Source organism: Opisthocomus hoazin, chromosome 5, assembly GCF_030867145.1.
Source record: "Opisthocomus hoazin isolate bOpiHoa1 chromosome 5, bOpiHoa1.hap1, whole genome shotgun sequence".
NCBI lineage: Eukaryota > Metazoa > Chordata > Aves > Opisthocomiformes > Opisthocomidae > Opisthocomus > Opisthocomus hoazin.
Window position 1 is genome coordinate 37,138,437 of NC_134418.1, and position 26,448 is coordinate 37,164,884.

Sequence of the window (26,448 nt, forward strand, 5' to 3'; positions counted from 1 at the left end):
TATAGTTCATGTTCTTGGCTTTTTTCTTTATGTTTGTTTTGTGTTGTTCTCCTAACAGTAAGGCAAAGCAAAAATTATTTGAAGCAAGCAATTAAAAAAAAAAAGGTTTTTTTAAATCCTGAGTATCTTGAAAATAACATGAAAATACGAAAACTTCCGAAAAAAAAAGCTCCATCTGCAAATGCAGTGACCCTCAAGAGTTTTGTCCCATGTTTTGCCCTGCATTAAATTGTTAACAGATTATCAAAAGCTTGACCAAAACGTTATTTCTATGTTCTACAATGAAGCCAGATGCACAGAGCACTCAAGTCAAGGGTTGTTTTGAATATAATCGTGGTTTTCACCCCCGCCAGCAACTATGCAGCCACTTGCTCATCCCTTCCCCCTGCCCCAGTGGGATGGAGAAGAGAATTGGAGAACTGGGGGTTAAAAAAAACAAAAAAGTAAAACTTGTGGATTGAAATAAGCACAGTTTAACCAGACAGAAAAGAAAAAAATAATAATAACAATAACAGCAATAACAAGAGAATATACAAAATGAGTGATGCACAGTGACAGTGCAATTGCTCACCACCCACTGAGCAACGACCAGCCTGACCCCAAGCAGCAATTCTCTCCCCCCGGTCAACTCCCCCAGGTTATATACTGAGCATGACATCATATCATATGGAATATCCCTTTGGCCAGTTTGGGTCAGCTGTGTTGGCTATGCTCCCTCCTAACTTCTTGTGCACCTCCTCAGTCAGTAGAGCATGGGAAGATAAAAGTCCTTGCCTTAGTGCATTACTAGGTGCATTACTTAGAACAACTGAAAACATCAGTGTGTTATCAACATCATTCTCACACTAAATCCAAATCACAGCACTACACCAATTCCTAGGGAGAAAATTAATTTTATCCCAGACAAAAATCAGGAAAATAATTCAAAAGGCTCTGGATTAGACTTTAAGTAATCTCCTGCTTTTACTTGTTTCAATTTTGTATTGTTTTGTACGTTCAGGCTACTCAGCAATAATAGTTCTTTGATAATGTCAGCTGTCCTTTTCCTCTTTTAAGAATGACTGATTTCCAGTCTTTCTTTCTTAGCTTCTTTGTACTATGCCCCCAGCCAGTCCACTTGCCTTATCTCCTTGCTGTCAATAACTTCACCAATGTTACCAGTTAGTGTGACCCCTAACATAGGTTTACTTTATGGTCTGTTGACAAATTTACTTTCAAGAATAGATGCAATAATATCTTCAGATTATTCATGGGTCAATAATCCTATTTGCTACAAGCTGATCCTTCGCTTCTTAAAACCTCTCCTTTTTATTACAGCTATAATCTCATTAACTGAACAGCTCTTTCAACTTGATCAGCTACAAGACAGTTAACCTAGCCGAGTCCCAAGCCACTCAAATATTAACATTTAAACACCCTATTTCTGTCAAATCTCTGAGAAAACTGGTTTTAGAAACAATCAGTCTTTCTGAGTTCTAAAATAGGAAGAGAAGCACAAGGTAACACAACAAACAATCCATCTGAGTGGGAGGAGAAGAAAAAAAAGCCAGGGCCCTCTCAAATTTTGCCGTGATTACATTTTGTGAATCTTGTGACACAGCTCATCTCCACTTACCTGCCCAAGATGTTGGCATCTAGACTAAACTAGCGGTGTGGGCAGCCCCTGCAGAGAGCAATGAGAGAACAGCACCTTCAGACAGTGATTCGTTCCAGCTCTGCACATACCTATAATGCTCTCAAAAGGTTATATTCACGTAAGATGCATCCTCCTCTTTGCTGTGTTTTCATAGTTGGCAGTCAATAATGCTGTGTCTGGCACTGTATAGATATTCTTTGAAATCCAGCCTACAGTAGTAAAAGAAATCAATCATGTTTCCCAGTCCAATAACCCATCCTTGCCTGCAAAACATTTCCTTTTCTCTAAAAACATGCCATAATCAGCATAATGGATGCATGTTCACTCTGTTTCTAAGTAAATGTTCTATTTCAGTAATTCTCAGCCCATGGAAACAAAAGTGTTTCAGAACACAACTCGATGCTTGATAGACACAATAAATCTTTCTCTGTCTTTTCTTTTGCCAGTATTCTCATCAGTGTGGTTTTGATCAGACCTAACTCACAGCACTTTTATGATTTTTTTCCTGAACTGGTTTATTTCCGCTGTAATTAAACTTTTTTCCTCTTTGAGGTTCTAAGACTCCCACCATCCAGTAAAATTGATGGTATCCACGCTTCTTGAGACTGATATTGATCTCAAGGATTTCGATTTATTTTCCAGATGTTTTTTACAAAATTGCTACCTAATGGGGCTATGTTTTTATATCCAACTAAGTATGTTCTTTATAGGGAGCCACTTCAACAAGATGCATTGGCAGGTACTTCACAGTTTCTATTTTTGTCTGTAATCTATGCTGTGTTAGTCAAAATAATATAACACTGACTCCCTTATAGCAGCAGACCTGAGGTGTCCACAAATGCAAAAGTTTAGAAACGTTCTCTTAAGAGTTTTCATTTCTTGGCAAGCAGTACCTTTCACACTCTGGGCCTGACTTCTATGAGATTTCAAGTGTCTCAAAGTCGCAGGAGGAGGTTATCGTTTAATAGGTGTCCAAACAACATCCTCAAGATTTGCACATAAAAAACAAGATAAAATTTAGTATCTTCCCCCTCCGCAAGGCCTATGGGTCCATGCTGGAGCCAGAGTCTTGGACAAGCACAGAGAAGGAATATTTTAGGGTATTGGTAAAGGGGCCCAGTGATTTCCCCAAGTCTCTTTCCATAAACTTCTACTGCAGAAGAGGATGATTAGTCTAAGGATCATATCCTCTAAACAGACTGACCAATTTTAAAGGATAAATCAGTTGGGCCTGTGGTACAGATGTAACAACAAAGACAACCTCACAAAAGCAAAAGGTATCTTTCCCTCCTGATGAGTTCTGCTTTCCCCTTCACTACCCTAAGAGCAATATTTACATCAAACACAATTTTCTTCAGACAACTTTTTCAGTAAGCAATTTACCTACAGTTGAAATGAATACTTAACCCATCATATCTTCCATCATTCTTTGAAAGACCTAGTAGAGACCTCACTAGTTCTCAATAGAAATAAACCCTGTAGACAGACAACATGCTGTAATGCCTTACTATGTGATTTATAAGACTTCAGATCTCTGAGCACACTCTCCGATGTGTTCAGCAGCTAAAGTTCTTGACTGGTAGCATTACGGCTAACAAAACAACACTGAACAGAACAACCACTCCAGATAACTGGTCAAAATTACATTTATTACTGTACCTTTGTGTTCTAATGTTTAAAATGTGCTGTGACCACCAGTTACCTGTTTGTGAAATCAGGCAGTTATCCGTTATCAGCAGCTCACCATCACTCGTTCTGTACCTGTATCCCTTCCTGAACATACTACAGTAAAATTAATTACTTTGCACCTTGGTCTAACTGGACAATTTCTCTAAGATTCAGACTTCAAAAAATGATGTAGCACTGAATCAATGTCAAATTCTTTTAAGATGGGAGACTGAGGAACAAACAAAGACTTCGGACTCACCAAGTCCTCCTGGGTCTTATGGGGACAATCATCACTGATGACGTGCAAGACACAAGCCTACTTCAAGAACATCAGCCCTTCATTTTATTGCTGTCTAGAGGTTAAACCCTACTGGTAGACCCAATGAAGTAATGGCCCCTCCAAGGATGGTTTGAGCTCAGCTTTGACTGCACAGGAGGTGAAGGATTACAACTCCTCATCTGCAACTGTGACATTTTCCAATGTAGCACACACCTCCAGCGCCAGCAGTTTTGCCCCGGATCCAATCTCTTCTCAAATTCCTGCCATGGCTGCCCATCCCAGTCCTCTTTCCTCTCTTCTCCTGCTTCAGTGACTAGACCTGACTGCTATCCTGCCCCAGTTCTGCCATGTTCCTATATTGTTTTGCTTCCTTCTTCTGACTCCCGTAACAGTTCAAATCAAGATGCCCAATCTTACTCGGCAACAAATAACCAGCTTTCTGGAATCCACTGTCTTAACCATGAACACACATGGTAAAAAGCCTAAACTCCAATGTTATCCCAATTACTTGTGATTATTAATTACAGATCAGCTTTAGTGCTTCAGCCTTGCCAAGAGCTACAGACAAGCTTTCCTCTGAATCTGATGGAGCAGCTGAGAGTAGAGCTCAGTGGGAGGCAGCTAAAATGGCCACTGCCTTGCTTAGCCTGAGAAAGTGGCACAGTCCTCTGATGCTTTCTGGCAAGTGTCATGTCAGACAGCTTAAAAACTCTACTTAAAAGCTTTATTCAGTTGTACTTTTAATACCTTAAAACTGGCACAAGCTTTTATTAACCTGGTGTGATGTTTACAAGACTGTTGTAGCAGATTAGTTAACAGTGTGGAGGTATGTTACAGCAGTATTTTCCCAAGTATTTCTTATTTTATATCTTAGGCTATAATTCTAGTTTTATTAAGAGCTATTCCCCTTAAAAATAAAAAAAAAAAAAAAGAAGATTTGTATATTGATGTTTAAGTTGTTCCAACACTTACACCACAGAGTTGAACTGAAAGACAAATGTAATAGTAATAAAGCTGACTCCTTCACACAATGAAACATGATCTATGGGATAACATGGATCAGAAGCGATCCGGTGTGTGGGAAGAGGAGATGTATTTTAAATGAAGACTGCCCTCAAGTTTCTGCATCCAAAGCTTCCACTCATTCTATTTAAAAATAGTGTGAACAGGAAGCTGTTATCTTGTCTGGACCAACTTCAGAGACTTGAAACGGTTTTCTAGTCACCAAACCAAGCTTTTTCATATGTTGCACAAAAGCAGGCCTCCCTACTCTTGTCACAGCATGCAGGACACAGGTCTTGAGAGCATCAGCAGAGGGGCTCAGACCCACACTCCAGCCCTCAGTCCCTCAGGTTGTAAGAGAGTTCCCTTACTTTGAGCCTATGGGCTTTTATGGCAGTTTCTCCTCCAGCTGCACTTCCACTTTTACATACGCAAGTACATGATGGGGAACTCATATTTGTGTCTACCAAACCCCAAAGCTGGACAATATAGTGTCACATTCTAGATTTCACCAGGAACTATACCCTGGAGCCAAGAAACTTTTCCAGCTGTACGTTTTGTTGAAACTGGTATGCTTCCATCAAAAGTTTAAGTTTTGACAAATTGGCAGGTTTTTATATTAAAGTGACTTTCTCAGAAAAATTCCCTATAAGCTTGAACTCTAATTCTGAGTAATACAGCCTAGCTTTCCAAAAGACTACAAGAACTCTTCTGCTTAATTAACTGCTAATTGATACTTAAAAGGAAAAAGACACATTTAAAATCAAGAGCTTGATGGGAATATTGGAATGGTGTAGATCATGCTGACATTCCTCAAAATTATGAGATCTTGACAATGCTCTCAACACAGGGATAAGAAAGACTAGATTAAATCACTAGAGACTAAACTGGGAGCAGAAAAAAAACTGAAAGATAAACATTTTTAATGGCATGGACATGTGAATATTTTATAGGCATGCTAATTCTCTGCCTGCACAAAAAATAAAATTACAAACGCGTAATACCTTGTTTTTAACTGTTTTCAGAGATCTCAATAGGAGAGAAAATGGCAAGCGTAATGTGACAAAGCTGCAGCCTAAACTAAGAAGTTTTCAGGGCCTACAGAGCCACGGAAGAAGGGCAAATACTAGATAATAATTTGGTTAATTGAAAGAGCTCATTGCCTTTTCATTTTGCTAATCATAAACTCCCTGATCTCTACCATTATAAGGGATAGCATTTAAGATGCCTGTGCTACACCATACATGACTAATGGCAGATTCTTACAGCAATCTTTAGGCACCCCAATGGGGCTGGATTTTTATGGGTGCTGCATACCTCACATCAGTCATCCTGTGAGGTGGAGGCTCTCAGCTACGGTAAACCCCTGCTCATGATTTTACCTACTGTATTTCCCAGGATCAAAACCTCATCTATGCAGACCTCAGTACTCTTCCCCTAGCATGTCATCAAGAATGTGTTGTATTTTCCTCTGAAACACCTTGGGTGCCAAACACAATTGAAATGGCAGTTTGAGGAAACTGTCTCAGAGGTGAAGTTGAATGTGTGCAAACACGTGCTCTGTTTTTTTAAGGGCACCAGCCAGATCCCTACTGATGCATCAAGTGCAGGAAAATATTTGGCACCAGCCCCTAGCTCCAGAATTTATCCCCTTGTAGGTAGTGGGAAAATGTTCCATTTTTAGTTATTCAATTATATTTGGCCTATACATAAATGAAGCATTCTGTCTGTCTTGTGCAAAGACCAGTAAGTCTGTCCACTTGGCTGGTGCCTCTAGGTATGGCGAGGCCCAAAGGCCTGAACCTTTCTATGTGGGCTATATTTTAACCCCTACTGAAACCGAGAGGTATTTGCCTAGGAGAATAAATCTCAGGACAAGTGGGGGTCTCTGCATTTCTAGTGCAGGCCCCATTCTTCGCTCAGTAGGTAAACCCAGCCTGCTCTCTGCAGCTCCTCAGCAGTCTCCTGCAGTTGCAGTGAGTTTCAACTGTGGGAGCATTTTCAAGTGTCCGTTCTGAAACCTCATACTCATCTCTCATTTTACTCTGGAAAATTTTTATCATTTACGAATGAACTCGGAAGTACCTGACAAAAGCGTAGTTAACTAGTTTTATGCAACAGAGGCTTTACCACTATGAGATTCACTTCCACTCATTTAAGTAAAGCTTTCTGAAGGTACAGTTTGTCTCAAGGAGAACCCCAGTGACAATGGGCACTCATACTCCCCAGTCTGAGTTCTCAGACCAAACGGCATAGACAGCTGTCAGAACTATGCGGTGGCTCCCACAATGGAAACTGAAATATATAGAGGAAAGGCCAGTGAAAGCCTGAATTTTGTCTTGAGATGGAAGCAGAATAAAGTCATGGGAGCTGGGAAGCACACCAAGTTCAGTAACATAAAAGATGAGTAGGAAGATGTTTGTTCTAACTGATTGGGGGGGGGGGGGGGGAGGGGGGCAGTCCCCCTAGAAGTGTTCGAAGGAATAAAAAAACTGAGATCAAAGACAGTAGAAAGTACCATGAGGGAAGTAATCAAGCCCTCAAGTCAGAAAACGAAAGAAAAAGTACAGACTGAAAAAGTGAGTTTCCTATAAAGGAGAGAGGCAAGAGCACAGTTCGGTCAAAGCTCACAGGAAAGACTAAGAGTACTCTGACAGGATTAAGAGCCAGAGACGTTAAAGGAAGAAATGTGCCATGGCCAGACTTCACCGCTCAATTTCAGCGTTAACACTCACACTGGTGTCTTTGGCAGCATCGTCAATTATATTTTAGTCATGCTTAGAGGCCCCAACCATCCTGAATCCCTGCTGCACTCATCTAATACAGTTTAGAAAAATATTTATACATATATTTGGACTTTAAAATGTGAATCTAATTAGACTAAACATCTTTTATTTAGCTAATCTTCAGTAAAAACAAAATATATATGTCACAATACATTGGGGATTTTCCTAAGTGACGAGAATCTTCTAGGATTCAGACATCTCTATAATGAACTTAAATATAAGATTAAAAGGCTAATTCATAAATGCTTGGAACAAATATAAGTAGAGGGGAGACAATTTCCTTTTTCTTTTAAACAACATAGAAAAGTGTGAGGCCTTGCAAATAATAAAGGAATGTGTATGGCCTCCCTTCTTCTTCCCACAATAAACTTGAAGAAAAGCTTTAGCTCCTCACAGGCACATTTCTTTTCCGTATCTCATGCTGAAGAGCCACAGAAACATAGAAGTACTGACTTGTTAGGGGTCTTCTGACAGAAAGGTTGAAACAGCAGTTTTATTGAGTAACACAGAGAATCAAGATTTAGAATAACTGGAAATATACAGTAATGTAAATAACAAAGTATATAAGAATTAGGAAACCAAAAATTTGACCTTGCTCAGCTCCCTCCAAGTCACACTGAAGGAAGAACATGTTTTCACTCACACAGAATGAGCTACTCCAGCAGACACAACCCGAGCAGGTTTCCATTGAAAATAATGACTTAATAGAAGATGAAAAAACATGGAGAGTGGAAAGATCTCTCCTCTTTTCCAGATGTCACCTAGATTTATAGTGCACGGAGTGGACCCGTGATGGATTCTTAGCACCAGAATAGCAGAAAAATTCTTATTAAAGAGGAAAAAAGAAATAGGTACCTTTCCTCCACTACAGAGAAAAGAGCATCACATGCTCAAAATCTAGCTTTTCCCCATCTCCACAACATAATGCAGGTCACCTCTAGCATTCAAAGAAAAACAAATCAATTTTGATGAACTTAGACAGAGGATAATAAAAAAAGGCAGGAATTAAATATCTCTGTGTACAAGGTCTTTTATCCATGTTCATATTAAATTATTTGGTAGCAGACTAAATGAGAAATAAACCACGGCAGTGTTTTCCCCTGTTTCAGCTGGTGTAGCTAGCAGCTTTATTAATAGTTTCTAATGTATTTTATAGATTAAAAAATTCAAAAAAATACTATGAACATCAACCAATGGAAACACAATATGGATAAGGTTTGGCCTCTACGATTTATTTTAGATTAAAAATCACCATGCTTATGTAATTTAAATGTGACTAGAACTCTTTAGGTTGGAAACAAGTTTCCCTAGGAATAGCCAATGGAAGAGGGAAAAAAAAACAAACAACGAACCCTGGCAACAACAAATTGGCTTTCTTAAGAACTATTAATAAGAAATCTGATGACAAAGGCATCTGCCCAACTGGGTAAATATGAAGTATTTCCACCATTAATTTTTTCATACAGTAAATCACTAAAACATAAACCAGTATCAGAATAATACTCCAGAGCCAACACATCTCTGGTCCACAATTAGTCAGTAAAAATAACTTAATAATTATACCTCTAACAAATATGTTTATGTTCTAGCTCAGAACTATTTTTAAAATGCACCAGAAAGGCAAACATCCATACAAAGTTTGCTGCATGAAGTGCCAACTGAAATAAGCATGTAATAACATTGTGAAATTACATTATCTGACACATTTCAAAAGCTTATTCAGGTGCTTATTTAAGCCCGTAAAATCTATAGGGAAATAAAGAAAGGATGACATTTCAGTCAGCTTACCATAATATTTTTCTAGTGAAATTGCATAACAACATATTAATGCTGAAAAAAAATGTCAGCAGTAAAAACAAATGCCAGTAAGCTAAATGCTTCCGTGGAAAAAAACCCACAACTATTAATAAGGTAACATCAGCACATTACAAAGGCATGACAGTCTTAAAAGTAGTTTACAGCATCAAATGTACACAGTCAAAATACCATAAAGCATCTTAACTGCACTCTAAAATGAGAAAACAAGGCAGTTTATACCACACGCTCTGTGAAATCTGCATCTCGGATTGTTCTGCCAATGCATACAATTTTGAGGAAACCACCAAACTTTGCACTATTCTATGAGCAAGCAGACAACAAGAATATCACGGTGTCAGAGCTTTATATAGATGACACAAATATTCTGTAACTCATCTTAACTTAGTCATCAACTCACAAACCGGAATGAGACACACCATTCTGTCCAGCATGATTTCTGGTCTAAAAAACAAGCCAGAAAGCTAGAATTGGTTGCTAAAAAAGCTCTTGTCCATATCTAAGCAAAATTCTTTCAGTGACAGAAATACCATGACAAAGTATCCCTTTGCCCACAACTCAATTCATCTGCAAGTTAATTTATATCAGATTTCACACGGAAAGGCAAGATCAGATGGGTGATCAGAGAGAGAAGCCTGTAGGAGTATGTGGTGTGAATTTAAATGAAAAAAAAGGTTATTATTCTGAATATCACAAGAGGAATAGAAAAGACAATGCTATTCAAAATGCATAAAGCACCAAATCATGAAGTTTTAGTCATCTGTTTTCCATAGCTTAGTAACAATCATCCATATATTCTTTTCACAGCCAAAAACACCAGTGAAGTTATACAAAAAGGACTGTCAGGTCAAGATCTACATGCTAAATGATTCACAGTTGGAAAAATACAAGTAGAATAAGCACTTAACCATCTGAAATTTTATTCTTCCATGCTTTTTCAAACATGTAACATCCTTTTCCAAATCTACTTCCCAAGTCCTTCTTTACCCATTATACTATTTCCCAGGAGAAGCCTCTGTTGCCTTGACCAAGAAAAAAAATATAAGACTACAAAGAAACCAGCAAGAGATGAAAGTTAACCATCTTTGATGGTTACATCTCTGGACACATAAGGCTAGCAATATGATCTCCTTGATGCAGTTGTTCTCTCCATGGTCTACATAGTTACCTTTAGTTCGTTTTTATATCTCACTTGTATTATGTTTCAGCAGTGCCTGCTCCTTAAACTCAGCACAAATGGATTAGCACCGCTTATGTGGAGCTCACAGCAGTACTCATGTCAGGTTGCAAGTTGCCTAGCTCTAAAGGAAACTCTTTACCTGCAAAATTTAGCACATTTCTGAATACATAATCATAATGTTTTCATCTAAACTATTCCTTCAAGTGAGGCATGTGATACAACCCTGCTAGGAAAAAGCATTTCCATATATTCTTATAAACATCCGTTTGTTCTTAATCAAGAGTTTAAAATATTTTCCATTTAGAGCAAAAGAGGTTTTTACTTGTTAACAACAAAAGAAACACAGTGTGCAGGAACTATTTTATTTTCATTCTATTAATTAATTATCATAAGCAATGATGCATGAAGCACAAGACTAGAAGACAGAAATCTACCTCTCACAAACAGAGTATGCTTGGAGGTAAGAAGTACAAGAAACAGGTTTTCCTCTTTCTAATACACGCAGAAAGAGGCAAACATGAGCTTCTCACTGGAGTTTAACAAGACTTTACCTTTACAACAAAATCAGCTTCAGAAATTCCTGCCCACATATATTCATTCCCAGCCACATACTGCAGTTAGTTATGTCATCTGTGCCAATTTATACTGATAAATCCGTCCTTAAACTAACATTTTGAATAAAGGGATGGAAGGAATATTTAACCTGGTTAACAGCACTGGCCCACAGAGCAGCTGAAGGGGCACATCCCAGGGGACAGCAAACTGCTACACAGCAATGTACGTGTGGCTGAGGGTAAAAGCAGGGAAGAGAAACTCTTAAACCAGTGTCACAAATACAGTAAATGTATAGTTAATTGATTTACATACTGTAAGAACCACAGTCTCCAAAAAAACACTTTCATAAAAAATGGTCCTTCCTGCAGTGGATGAATTACACAAGCGAAGAACGCATCCATCTCTGTCATGGACTGTGTTATTGGTCATTTAACACTGGACAATCTGGACCTGCTGGCTGAAGAAAGTCTATCCATGCTACTGTAAACCCTAAACAAACAGAAGCACCAAAAAAAGAAGCTGAATTCCATCTCTGCATGACTGTATTAATACAAGCCTTGCATTATTCCCTCTAAGTGATTTTTGCTGAGTGGCTTGAACACAACACCATTCAGCAACAAGGTAAAACAACTTGAAGTCCCACGAGTGAGTCAGTTTGAATCCTATCTGAATCTAAACCCATCCCCATGGAAGGCAATGGACAACAGACTGAACCAAGAGTCTCTAGATCAAAACACAGGAGCCTGCGAGCCACTGTTCAACACCATCGTCTTGCCTTGGCCATGATACAGAAGAGATCACTTGAGATAGGAATGAAGAGAACAGAGGAAAGAGGATATTTGAACAAAGAATAAAGGAAAAAAAAAGAGCTTCCTGCTCTGGAGGGATATAGAGAAGAAAATGTCTTTGGATATAAACAATGCCAAACAAATAGGTAACTGGTAGTTACACTATTAGACAAAACCAAAAATGTCTCATACAGATAGCAGAGCTAGGCCCCAAATGTTCTGACAATACTTCTAAAGACCTAAATGTCTTAATTACAATGCACCTGAAATGATATGCAACCCCTAGAGAAGATATCACACCTCTTAATGGAAAGAAATCCTTTGCTTTCTGCCAAGCCCTCATGAGGTCAGTGCTAAAGTGAACAAGTGCCAGCCTGTGCCACCTCTCTTTGGCAGCCATTTGTGTTCTCACACTCCCTCAGATACAAGTGATGACATGAAGACTAAATCCAAATTATGGGGCAATTCAGCAAGAATACAATTTTTTTTTAAAAAAGCATGTGACATGGCAAGTAAATCCTGATTTTTTTCAAGCCCCCATCTCAACCGCACTAGCTTTTGTTAAGCTTAATTCCAATAAATAAAAACTCTGAAAGTGAGGAAATTTAGTGAAGAGCTCCAAATGATTCTTATTTAATATGGTTTTTCTAAAGTGAACATTCAACATGTCTTCAGAAGGAAAACAGAGGATTTAAACGCTTTGTAAAAATCATACTTTGTGAAAATATTTAATGCTCATTAAACTGTTGCTTACTGTTGTATCTTTCAAAAGACATTATTAATGAATCAATGTCATGATTCACCATGTCAGAATCTGCTCTGACTACTAATAAATCTCTAAACAGCCATGACCATTCCTATTCAAGGGTATTTTAGCAAACAGACTGTAGAAGTCTATTGTTTTGGTTTCGGCTGCAGCCGGCAACAAAAGCGCCACACAGCCGCCCCTCCCCCCACCGGGGTGCGGAAGAGAATGGAAAGGAACAGGCAGAAACTGGTGGGTCGGGATAAGGGCAGTTTAACAGAACAGCAAACAGAGGGAACAGGAACAACAACGATACAGAAAAGGAGAAAACACGACAAAACAGACCGCACAACAGAGCCACTCTCCCGAACCGCCACCGCTGCACACTCCCGAGCCGCGAGCGAGTTCCCGCCGCGCCGCCCCCCCCCGCCGGAACCCAGCATGACGGCACATGGTATGGAATACCCGGCTCTGTTTGGCCAGGTTGGGGTTGGATCAGCCCACCTGGCTGTGCCCATTCCTGGATTCTGGTGAAAATTAACCCTGTCCTGGCCGAACCCAGGACATTATCCACCCCTTATTCCATACCATCTACATCGTGCCCAGGTCCCCCATTGTCCAGTTGATCACCACCACTTTTCCTGTCTCCAGATATCATTCCCTTAGTATATGGATCATCACTCTAAAGTGTCCATTGAGTTCATTTAATCCATGACTGCAGGCTCCATCTGTCGTAATGGTCTTCCGTGGCAGGAGAGGTGATGTGTGGTGATGGGCGGTCACTTGCTGCATCCGGAGCTCACGGCTGATGTATCTGGTGCGGCCCGTGCCCACAGTCTGCAGGAGATGTTGATCTCGATGAAGTTGCTGGGTGCCAGTTGTTGAAAAACCAGGTCCAGTTCCATCATCACGGTGCTCTGCTAGGTTTCATCAAAAAGTCCATCCTTCTTTAATCTGGACGATTCTTACTATGATACTACTGGTACAACACATAACAATTATAACAGCGATAACAGACAGTGACAGGGTTATTTAACAACTAACTTTATACAATTTATTTATGGACTGTTCTCACCCAAAATCAAATCCCCATGAGGTACACATGGGACTTCCCCATCCTTCCGCATTACCCACCAGGTACACCCAGGTCCTTGAGCAAAAGCAATCCCCCGGAAGGGCTTGCCTTTGCCCAAGGCAGGACTAAGCCAAACCGTCTTCCCTAACATGTTCCACATGTGCACTACGGGGACTTTATCCCCTTCTACGGGGCGCTGAGGTTTTGACTGGGCAGGACCAGCCCGGTTGGTGGACCCTCTGGTGTTGACCAACCAGGTGGCCTTTGCTAAATGGGTATCCCAATTTTTGAAAGTCCCATTCCCCATTACTCTAAAAGTGGTTTTTAGCAGCCCATTGTACCGCTCGATCTTTCCAGAGGCTGGTGCATGGTAGGGGATGTGATACACCCACTTGATAACATGTTCTTTGGCCCAGGTGTCTATGAGGCTGTTGCGAAAGTGAGTCCCGTTGTCGGACTCAATTCTTTCAGGAGTGCCATGTCGCCACAGGACTTGTTTTTCCAGGCCCAGGATGGTATTCCGGGCGGTGGCATGGGGCACAGGGTAGGTTTCCAGCCATCCGGTGGTGGCCTCCACCATTGTGAGCACATAGCGCGTGCCTTGGCGGGTTTGTGGCAGTGTGATGTAGTCAATCTGCCAAGCCTCCCCATATTTATATTTTAGCCATTGTCCTCCTTACCACTGAGGCTTTACCCGCTTGGCTTGCTTGATTGCAGCGCATGTCTCACATTCATGGATAACCTGTGCGATGGTGTCCATGGTCAAGTCCACCACTCGGTCACGAGCCCATCGGTATGTCACGTCTCTTCCTTGGTGGCCCGAGGTGTCATGGGCCCACCGAGCTATAAACAGTTCACCCTTATGTTGCCAGTCCAGACCCACCTGAGCCACTTCAATCTTAGCAGCCTCATCCACCTGCTGGTTGTTTTGATGTTCCTCAGTGGCCCGACTCTTAGGGACGTGGGCGTCCACGTGACGGACTTTTACAATCAACTGCTCCAGCCGGGCAGCAATATCTTGCCACAATGGGGCAGCCCAGATAGGTTTGCCTCTGCGCTGCCAGTTGTTCTTCTTCCATTGCTGCAGCCACACCCACAAGGCATTGGCCACCATCCAAGAGTCGGTGTAAAGATGGAGCACTGGCCACTTGTCTCGACTGGCAATGTCTAAAGCCAGCTGGATGGCTTTCACCTCTGCAAACTGGCTTGACTCACCTTCTCCCTCGGCAGTTTCCGCGACTTGTCATGTAGGGCTCCATACAGCAGCCTTCCACCTCTGCTGCTTCCCCACAATGTGACAGGACCCATCTGTGAGCACGTTTTTAACATCTTGCCCTGACTGGACTGGACCAAGGGCTACGGCATGAACCAGCTCCCATTTAATTTGTTCAAATGCCTGTCGTTGCTCAGGGCGCCATTCAAAATCATTCTTCTTCCGGGTCACATGGTACAGAGGACTCACAATTTGGCTGTAATTTGGGATGTGTATCCTCCAAAATCCCACAAAACCTAAGAAGGTCTGTGCTTCCTTTTTGCTGGTTGGTGGAGACATAGCTGCTATTTTGTTGATGACATCCATTGGGATTTGACGGCGCCCATCCTGCCATTTTATTCCCCAAAACTGGATCTCTTGCGCAGGTCCCTTGACTTTACTTCGCTTAATGGCGAAACCGGCTTTCAGAAGGATCTGAACTATTTTCTCCCCTTTCTCAAATACTTCCTCTGCTGTGTCACCCCATACAATGATGTCATCGATGTACTGCAGATGTTCTGGAGCTTCACCCTTTTCCAGTGCAGTCTGGATTAGTCCATGGCAAACGGTGGGACTGTGTTTCCACCCCTGGGGCAGTTGATTCCAGGTGTACTGGATGCCCCTCCAGGTGAAAGCAAACTGTGGCCTGCACTCTGCTGCGAAAGGGATGGAAAAGAATGCATTAGCAGTGTCAATTGTAGCATACCACTTGGCTGCCTTTGACTCCAGCTGATATTGAAGTTCTAGCATGTCTGGCAAGGCGGCACTCAGCGGTGGTGTGACTTCATTCAGGCCACAGTAGTCTATTGTCAGTCTCCACTCTCCAGTAGATTTTCTCACTGGCCATATGGGACTATTAAAGGGTGAGCGAGTTTTGCTGATCACTCCTTGACTCTCCAGCTGGCGGATCAGCTGATGAATGGGGAGAAGGGAGTCTCAGTTGGTACGATACTGTCGCCGGTGCACCGTTGTGGTTGCGATGGGTACCTGTTGTTCTTCAACCCTCAGCAACCCCACAACGGAAGGATCCTCCGAGAGACCAAGCAAAATGGACAGCTGTTTAATTTCCTCTGACTCCAAAGCAGCTATGCCAAAAGCCCACCGATACCCCCTTGGGTCCTTGAAATACCCTCTCCTAAGATAGTCTATGCCAAGGGTGCACGGAGCCTCGGGGCCGGTTACAATTGGGTGTTTCTGCCAGTCCTGCCCAGTGAGGCTCACTTCAGCCTCCAATACACTCAGCTCTTGGGAGCCCCCTGTCACTCCCGAAATGCAAATGGACTCTGACCCTTTGAACTCTGATGGCATTAAAGTACAGTGTGCACCAGTGTCCACTAGAGCTTTATACTCTTGTGGATCTGATGTGCCAGGCCACCGAATCCACACCGTCCAATAGACACGGTTGTCCCTTTCCTCCACCTGGCTGGAGGCAGGGCCCCTCTAATCCTCGTCAGAGAATTTGCTGCTCACCTGCTGTAAGAATGACTTGGAGATCCCCTCCAGAGGACTGGAATCAAGATCAAACTGTCTACGTGGTCTGGAGAGCTGGCTGCTGGAAACTGGAGCAGCATTTTTCCTAAGAGAATCCCCTTTCATGATTGTTTTACCTCGCAACTCACGTACTCGTGCCTCTAGACTTGAGGTGGGTTTTCCATCCCACTTCCTCATGTCCTCTCCATGGTCACGCAGGTAGAACCACAGGGTGCCCCGGGGTGTATACTCTGTATTCCCTGTCTTGAGCAGAGAAACACTTGCCCCTTATAGCTGAGACACTGGCTCGTACAGGTGGGCAGTAGGACCTATTCTCTTTCATTTGCCGGACTTCCCGGGCCAGTTTCTCCACAGCTGAGACAAAGGAGACAGAGAGACTTTCCTCATATTGCCGGAGTCTGACAGCCACCTCATCCACTGTTGGCGCCTCTTTACCTTTCCAGTTTACTACTGCCAGTGAGTTGGCATATGAGGAGGGTGCGCTCCGCACAAACTTCCTCCACATGGATTGTGAACACTGGAGTTCATCTGGGTCTGTGGGTACCCGCTCATCGTCTGTGTCACAGTAAACCAGCTCCCGCACAGCTAATTCCCTCAAGTACTGAATACCCCTTTCCATATTGGTCCACTTGCCAGGATAGCATACAAAATCCTCACTGAAGGGGTACCTCTCCCTTACTCCTGAGAGAAGTCTCCTCCAGAGGCTGAGGACCTGTTCCTTTTTCCCAATGGCCTTGTCAATGCCCCCATCCCTGGCCAGGGATCCCAGCTCTTTGGCTTCCTTGCCTTCTAATTCCAAGCTGCTGGCCCCGTTATCCCGACACCGCAGCAGCCAGGTGACAATGTGCTCGCCTGGGTGGTGGCTGAAATCTTTCCGCATGTCTCGCAGCTCGCCCAGGGACAGGGACCAGGTGATGATCTCTGTCTCTGTCTCCCACGATGACCCTGGCCCATCGTCATCCCTCCCAGAGCGATCTGCTCTCTTTGCTTCTTTCTTTAGTTTTACAGGGGCGACTGCTACCGGCACAGGTTGGTCACTGGGCTCAGTCACTGTGCCTGCGGCTGGAGCTGGGGCTGGAGCAGCTGCTGTGCCTGCCAGGGAAACCGAGGCAGAGCCTGCAGCTGTGGCAGCGGCAGCGGTGGTGCCGGTCGGGGGGGGCTGTGACTGCCTGCTGGGCTAGAGGGGCTGCAGGGCCGGCTGGGGGGGCAGTGCCAGTCGCAGTGCCTGCATCTTCGCTTCCCCCCCTTTCCCCTTTAAGGCACTGAGTCAGGTTGAACATGGCTCGGTAGGCGTGGGCCAGACCCCAGCACATTGCAGTGATTTGTTTCTCTCTGGAGTTCCCAGGGTGACAGCACACTCTTTACAGATATTTTACTAGATTGTCCGGATTTTATATTTGTTCAGGGGTGAGTTTAAAACACATCGGGGGTGCCCACTGCCCTAGACACCTGCCCATGCTGTCCCACACACCCAGCCACTCACAGCTATCTGGCCCCGGGACAGGTCTCTGCAGGATGTTCTTAACGACTTGTTTAGCCCTAAACAAAACCTGCAACCCATTCAGGAGGCAGAACAAAAGGAGAGTGCTGGCCTGAGCATCCCACGGGTACTCGATAATTCTCAAAAGCAGCTAGGACCAGCCTGAAGGAGAGAGGCGGGGCTAAAGAGTGGGGGAAGGTATCCCCTCCGGTTTTCCCCACAGGCTGGGTTCAATTATTAACAAATTCTAAGACATAGGAGCCGAGGTATGGAAAAGACCGCAGTGCCACATGCAAATACAAGCCTAATTTCATGCACAGTGATGTTATCATGTCACAGGCTGATATCATACAGTACAGCAAAATCATCATCCTGATCTTTTTTCCCGAGGTAACAAACAGCACGGCGGCGAACACATACAGCAAGTAAGGATTTACGTAGCAGAGACATTTGATCAAAGTCAGAAACATTTTTACCGGCGAGTATTTTAACACAGTAAATGCGTATAATAAATTTTAACAAAATCTAAGAAAGTTGTTTTAACACCCTCTGCTCAGCCCTGCCGTTATCCCCACCCCATGCTTGAGCGCCAAATTAATGTTCTGGTTTTGGGTGCAGCCGGCAACAAAAGCGCCACACAGCTGCCCCTCCCCCCGCCAGGGTGCGGAGGAGAATGGAAAGGAACAGGCAGAAACTGGTGGGTCGGGATAAGGGCAGTTTAACAGAACAGCAAACAGAGGGAACAGGAAAAACAACGATACAGAAAAGGAGAAAACACGACAAAACAGACCGCACAACAGAGCCACTCTCCCGAACCACCGCCGCTGCACGCTCCCGAGCTGCGAGTGAGTTCCCGCCGCGCCGCTCCCCCCCCCCCCGGAACCCAGCATGACGGCACATGGTATGGAATACCCGGCTCTGTTTGGCCAGGTTGGGGTTGGATCAGCCCACCTGGCTGTGTCCCTTCCTGGATTCCGGTGAAAATTAACCCTGTCCTGGCCAAACCCAGGACATCTATAAAAATTTAAATATTAATTTTAAATTTAAGAAATTTCTTAGCTAAGAGAGAACAGATGTATAACTAAATGGAATTACAGATTTAGTACTGCCAAAAATATCTTACCTCTCATCCACTAGTCTATCCACATGAAAATAGATCATGTTTGCGGAATAAAAAAAAACATTATTATCAGACCTCCTTTTCTTTTTTTTTCCTCTTTTTTCACTTGGAAGGAAGGTGTGCAAGCCTGCATCTGTATTATTGTTTCAGCTTTAGCAGTATCATGGTTTGGGAGTGAATCCCCTTATCATCCAGACTTGCATGCTTTGGTTCATTTTTTTATAGAACTGTTTTGGTGAGCTTGAGTTAGCTTCCCTTCTGATGCAACCAAACTGGAAGCAGTACCACATACATGCCCCACACAACTAGGGATGCAAGGGTACAAACCAAAGACTTTGGGAAGCTTTGGACCACAAGAGGTTAAGGAAGTGTTTTCTTGGGAAGAAAGCTAAAACCTGAAAATCACATATCAGATAAATGCAGAGGCCTCAGGATCAATTCCTTCAATGCACTTAACCATTCCTCTTGCATCACATTACTTGCTAATGTAGACATGGCTGGAACCACCCATATTTGTGGAGAGCCAACCAGAGTATGAAGCTTGCTGACTTCTAATGGTAGATCCCAAAAACAAAAAAAAAAAAGAGGAGAACAAGAGGGAGCTAACAAAGGAAGAGAAGAAAAAAAACCCAACATAAAATTATTGTACCATACTAACTGAATGCATGATTAGATGTTGCAAGTTAACATTCTACCTCTATTTCAGGAAAGTGTCCAGTTAGAACACGGGAAGCACTAGAAAGAGATTTACTTCTATACGCTTACTCCTTCCCACAGCTTCTTTGGAAAATGATTTAGCATAGTTCAAAGATTGTCAAAATCCCCACTGGAGAAGTAAGGCTATTTCAAGGTGCAAATAATGTTTCTTTCCTAGCAAAGTGAAAATAAAATAGGTACATATGTACTTAACTTTCACGTTTTTTGGCTGTCATACAGCTTCATGACAGTTGCAGACCGTATGAACCATGTCAAGTCTTGGTCCTTTGCAGAATACATAGCAATGAAAGTGGAAACTTGTTTTCTTTTCTTCCAATCATATAGCCAACATTTGTCATCTTATAAAAGTAAACTTTTTTAATTGCTAAATACCATTTTCTACAGTCATTTCAATACTTGAGAGTTTATGCAATAGCACTAATGGCTTTAGTTAAAATTTCCCACGGGTGATTCAAACACAGTTTACCCTTAGGAAACCAAAGGGGGAAGACAGTAATTAAATGTCAAGCACCAGAAATAAATATTTGCGGAAGTCAAGGAAAAGCAAATCCATGGTAACAAAATTTATTACATAAAAAGTCAATGAAAGCTTCAACAATACTCCTGTTTGAAAAAAAAAAACTTATCTCCTAACATAAAGCCACCAGATTGAGTAGAATTCTCTCAGAGTTATTCATTGCTCGAACTATACCAGGATCAAACTCTGATAAGAGTAACAAGGAGAATTACACTAAGTCTTGGTCCCCCACTGGTGACAAACAAAGCAGACATCTAATCACATACCTTTTCCTCAGTGATTTCAGGTCTACTCTTTCCCCAGAAGGATGACAGTTCCAGCCAGAAGTTGCGTCTGAATCCACAATCAAGATTACTAGACTGTAGGTAAAAGCTAGAAATACAAAACTCCTGGAATTAATCTCTCAGAGGGTTTCTAAGAGCACACTGTCAGTATTTTAACTATAAGAAAAAATAAAAGGCAAAAACTGATATCTCCACTATCCTCTAACTCCCATAACCTTGTCAAAGTATCTGAGCAGAACATGCCAATGCAAAGCTTTAAGCAACGGTAAAACTACCAGTAAAATTCCCATTATTTTCTAGAGTATATGAGTATCCCATTTATAGACTCCATTTTCTCATTTAACAAATTCATTTCCCCTCTACAGATACCAAGACTATCTAGAACGAGCTTAACTATAGCATTCCGTATTGAAACCTTCAAAATTTAAGCCAAAAGCCAACTAGCAGAGAAATGTTAAATGAAAATATTTACCCCACATCATAATATGAAAAAATTAACACAGTGCACTCTTTGAAGCACTATTTTAGATTAAATCTATGGTAAACTAGGACTTTCAGAGATTTGTTCATAGCATGCTCATGCATCATGTTCTAATCTTCTTTATTCCAGAACCTGGAACTTTCAGTATAATACCCTTTTTTTTCTAGTTGTACTTTCTTTGGTTTTCTCCTGAAGATTCCTGCTGCTGTATATGTTTTTGCAGTTGCTTTTCAGACGTGACCACATTTGTCATGATTTAAGGGTGATTCCCCTTCTCATTTTTTTTCCACCTATATTTTCAGGTTAAAGTTTTAGCTGTTTCACCCTCTTGCCACTGAGTACACATTTACAGAGACCCAGATGTTTTAAAGACAACTGGACGATTTGTGCATTAGCATAAAAACATACAAAACCAAGGCCAGCCTTCATGCTCTTTGAAATATATATTCTAAAATTCAGTGTTTTTAACAACAAAATTTATCACTCAAAAAACCATGGAATAATATCACAGGCATTTGAATTCCAATGTAGCTATGTAGAGGAAATTTTCAGTGTTTTCCTATCATATTTCCAGTCATAGAAAAACTACAACTTGGTTCCAAGCTGCCTAAGAACCCAAAACATACTCAGACTGGTAATAAGCCTTTTCCTCTTAGCCAACAATATCCTAATCAAACTTTCCATTTCCTTTGTTTACAAAGCTCCTTCTAACTCCCATGCTACATTCAGCACAAATTCTGAGAGCACCATTCATGTAGGAAACTACTGCTAAATGGGGTAGGAAAATGTTATGACTTGCAACAGCGCTGTCACTGACCACAGGTCTCCACGCTTTCTTTTGCGTTGTATGTACACAAGTGATAGAACTGATTTTGAAGAGATCTGGGTCTGCAAACCCACCTCATTTTGACATTTCCTTTGTTGCTTTTCTCCGCAAACACCTAAGTTTTGTCCTCCTTCAAGCATTCTACAAAAGCGTCTTTAAAAATACTAATGCAAAATAACATGTGTTTATGAAAAGTGATAGAACAGTGAAAATGCCAAGAGACAACAAGAGTTTACCCCCAGGGAAGGTTCTGCAGTAAAGCCTCAACTGCCAATAAATCTCTGCCCTTATCTGAAGGAGCTGCCTTGAAGGCACAAGTGGACAGTTGTCTCCATGCCCATTCATTCCTTGCTGAAGCTGCCATTTTTGCCTCTTTGCACAAACGACCACAAATCCAGTCTCTATTTTTTTTTTTCCAATTCAGCTATTCAGCTCAGCTATGCAAAGCAGCAGAAAAATGCAGTATGCATTCCAGACTAAAAGCACAAAACCAAAACCTGAATGCAAAGCAGTTTCTTTTCACAGAGAACAGGATATGTATGGTGTCTTTTCATTCTTGTCACTCCAAAAAACACACACTGCAACGTATCTACTGGTGATCACTGGGTGTGCTGGCGAGGTTCCTGCTCTCTCCCAGCCTGCAGGACTGCTACACCATAACCACTATTAAAGCCATCTGTATCAAGTTGTAGGACAATTACCAGGGTAAATCACATAGCCTGGATCTGCTAGCCATGGTTTTACACAGATGTCAAATCTGCCTATTTGTAATGGGCACAAACCATTAAAAAGTGAAACAAATTCCACAGAACTACTTGGCTCCTTGTGCACTGCAACAGACATACCAGATCTCATGTATAAAACTTGCTGTTTGGAAGGTTTTTTAATTGCCAAAAATGCTACCATCTGTTCTAGGTTTACTGAGAAAGACGGGAAGAGCTGCTGCAGCCAGCAATACCAGTTTATTCGAGAAATCAGTGGGAAAATTTAAATTGTACATCTGAGACCTTTCCAACCTGCCTTAGCTTTGGTGCCCCGGTCCCCATGCCTGAACATCAGAGCCATGTCCAAAGATGACACTCCTTGTGAAACGGTCTCAAGTTTCTTCTCAGTGTAAGGAAGCGCCTCTTCTCACATAGTCTACAGGGTTGCTTGCTGGTTTGAAACCTACTGCAAGAAATTTTAGTTTTGTTACAAATGATTAGAAATTGCAAGTTGGGAAGGGGTGGGAGGGGGGAGGGCAGAAATCGTCCTGCGTCCCTGGCCTGGTCACACAACTAGGAGTCCTAAGAGCTTTAGAGAAAAAGGTCATGGCTGTGATCCTCTTAGGAGAGACTAACAGCGCAACTTTTTTGACTCACCACCACTCTAAACTTAGAATACTCCAGCAAGCCCTACAGAAAACAGAACTGAAGCTAAACAACTTCATGTGAAAGAGAAACAAAAAGTCGTGGGTGTCACCAGGAGGCCTCTTCAAGCTTCAAAACCCTTCTTTCAAACACTTTGACCCACTGTATCCTATTTTGGAGCTATGGCACGAGGTACAATCTAACCCTGAATGGAAGAAGAATAAACGTGGTTAGAAAAATCAGACAGGATGAGACCTAAGCCAGGGGACAGTGTGCTGCAGCTGAATAAACCTTAATTCTTGCATTTCAAATAGTTGAGGCTAGTAGTTGTCAAGAACGAGATACGGAACTAGACAGAATTAGCTTGCCATCATGACAGTCCTGACTTTCTTATATTTCTAAAAGGAAATGCATGTTGTATTTCTTTCTATAAATCCTAACTGATATTTCAAATACTAGGCCTTTCCCTGTACATAAGAGTAAGCGTTAAAAAGTGTAACAGTCTCTAAATAAAAAGCTAAATATCGAATGAAAGACCTTTGCCAAAATATAATAGCAACCTCTGAACCCTTTCTTTAATTTCATATCTGGCTTCTGTTTAATCAAAACAATCTCTTCCCTCCATTAAAAGCCACTTTGGCTTAGATCTCTAGAAAATGCAAAGCACAAAGTCAGAGCTGGAGCTGTTACTTGAAAAAAGTGCCATTTAATGAACATAGGGGCTACATTGTCACCACAGTATGGCATTCATCATATTAAATTTCATTGATCTGTGAGGTAAAAAAAACCTATATGCTGCCTTTTGCTCAGGAATTATGAGTCCTCACGCCAAACCACAGAGCTTTTCCTGCCTTTCAGAAAGAAGTAACCCAGCAGCATGATTATCTCTCTGCTATAAACAACAAACTAATACAGTTTATGGCTCTGACTACAGCCTGTTTTCAAAGTTTTTTCACAGAGGCACAGATTTTATGTAGAGGTATTGGTTAGTGCTCCTTTAGAGTGGAATTAACAAATAATTGCTCACTTACCAAAAGCAAGACATAAATGTTGGTTTAGTTCCTTCCACTTTGGCAATATTGGCACCCAGAGCAAGACACTACGGTTCTGTCATTGGGATCAGCTTGTTCCCATTTTTCACTAGTGTTTTGGTGGGCTGGAGTGGGAAACCTTTAAAGTGATCACAGAATGAAAGAGGAACGCGTACACATAGTGCAGGGGTAGGCACTGCCAACATGCAGAAACACTGGATATTTCATTAGCGTCGCCTGGTGCTCCTACGGTTTCAGGGCTTCATGCCCGAGCTGAACAGAGAGACAGGGAGTTCTCTAACACCTTGAAAAAGGATAAAGCACTACTGTAGTATATAATTTTACCTTCAGAGAAATGCCAGATTTTTATACCTTTTTCACACCAGATTTTCATGCTTTTATTTATGGTTATGGTAAATAAACATTTCTGACTTTGGAGATATTTCACCCTGAACTAATTTCTCCATATTTTTAAAGGATATCATTAAGAATCTTATCCTGGGATCTGCCCTCTGCAAGCAAGCAGCTTAAATTTAGCTTCACTAAAATTCAGAGGTTTTAGTGAAGTTCCCTGCAGCAGCTGCAGTCTGTCCCTACTTTGAAAGCTGAAGGACTTGTAGTTTATTCTTCAAACATTTCACTCCTTATGGGTGCACTCGCTCTGGAATTTCAAAAGACATCTTTTTAATGAAAACTCCAACAGCAGAGCACTGAGCTGAGTTACACTGTGGCTTAAGGCTACAATAATCTTTTGCCTTGATAGGATCAGTAACCAAAATTAAATATTAAACATTGTGCATGAAAAATAAGTGTCCATTTCAGGAGTCATTTTTACAGCCCAAGGCAGTATTTCAACATATTTGTATTCTGCTCTAGAATTTCTTCTTCTGTTTCAGTTTTTCTTTCTTTTGTTCCACTTATGCAGCAAAATTTCATGTGGAGGTACTCTGCTCTTTCTTGAGGGAAGCAAACATTTTTAATTAATTTAGCAAATTACTGACATTGCTGAGGCAGAAATAACCTCTGTACTAATATCAAGTTCAGTAGCCCTTTCACAGCAGCTGTTAATACCTCTTCTCACTGCCAGAAACTTCTGGATGGCAACTTGGAAGACAGTCTTTCCATTTCACAGTGAGATAAGCAGTTCTAATTCTTTCTCTGTTGGAGTAAGATGACAGTATTTTAGCCCAAGGAAAAAAAAAAAAAAAGAAGGGGGGGGACAGGAAAAAAGACAAATATCAAATTATGAAGTGAAAAACTCGTAACTGAAAACCAACACATTCCTTTTCTAAAACCAAGGAAGAAAATTAAGTTGAATGAGAGCCCACAGAGTATAAGGAAACAGACAAAACCATGGGAGAAAATCAGGGTGGAGAAGCATCAAGTGTGTGAGTAAGCACCAGGAGCTGAGGGAATCAATAAGCAGGTTATGATCCAGGGGCAGAGATACCATCTATACAATTCACACACCATAATTCAACTCCAGCTCCAGATGGACAGAAATGAAAGACAGGAAGATTTCAAAGTGGAAAGAGGAGAGGGAGAGAGAGAGAAAGAGAAAACCACAGAGATTATTTTACTTTAAAACATTGTTTAGTTTATTAGAAAAACTGAATGATAGTCTGCAACTAAGAATTGTCCGCTGCAAAGTTCAACTGCTGTGGCTCAGCTTTGCCCTTGTGTAATGCAGCAATTTTAATTAAAATCTTACATAATTCTAAGTAATTTTTGCTAATATGTTTCTGCTCCAATTTCAGGCAATGAAACATGGTCTTACTCAGACCTCTAAAACAATCAGTAAGTTCCATAAAGTGTGCACTGTCAAAAGGCCAAAGCCATAAAACTCAGGATTCTCTTATACAATGTGAACAGAGCATTAGAAAATACGCTGTTGGGAATAACCCTGTGCTGGCAAGGAGAGAGACAAGATGACTTAATGGGCCTTTTCCATCGATTTCTATGATGTTATCAGTGCAGTACTTGACCTTTTCTCATTAATCACATCTGCTGCCACATGAGTACTTTAAAGAGCTTTCAGTGTTTTTAAATATCCAAGGAGGTAAAAGATGGCTGTATTATTAGACCATCTGACCTTATTCCTTGCTGCAGGACAAAAAGGTTCTCTTCCCATTCCTTCCATGTTCACAAAATTAAAAATAAAAATTAATTTGGGTATCAATTACATGTCCATGCTCAAGCACATAGGACTTTACTCACCTTTAAAAAGGGCTGCAAGAAGCTGGGTAAAAATCATTCCCCTATCCCAATCAGCACAGGTTTCTTGAGATGAGGAGACACACCAAACTAAGCTGGTTGTTGCTGTGCAAAGGAAGTCAGAACATGTCGATAGAACATGGCACACACAAGGGT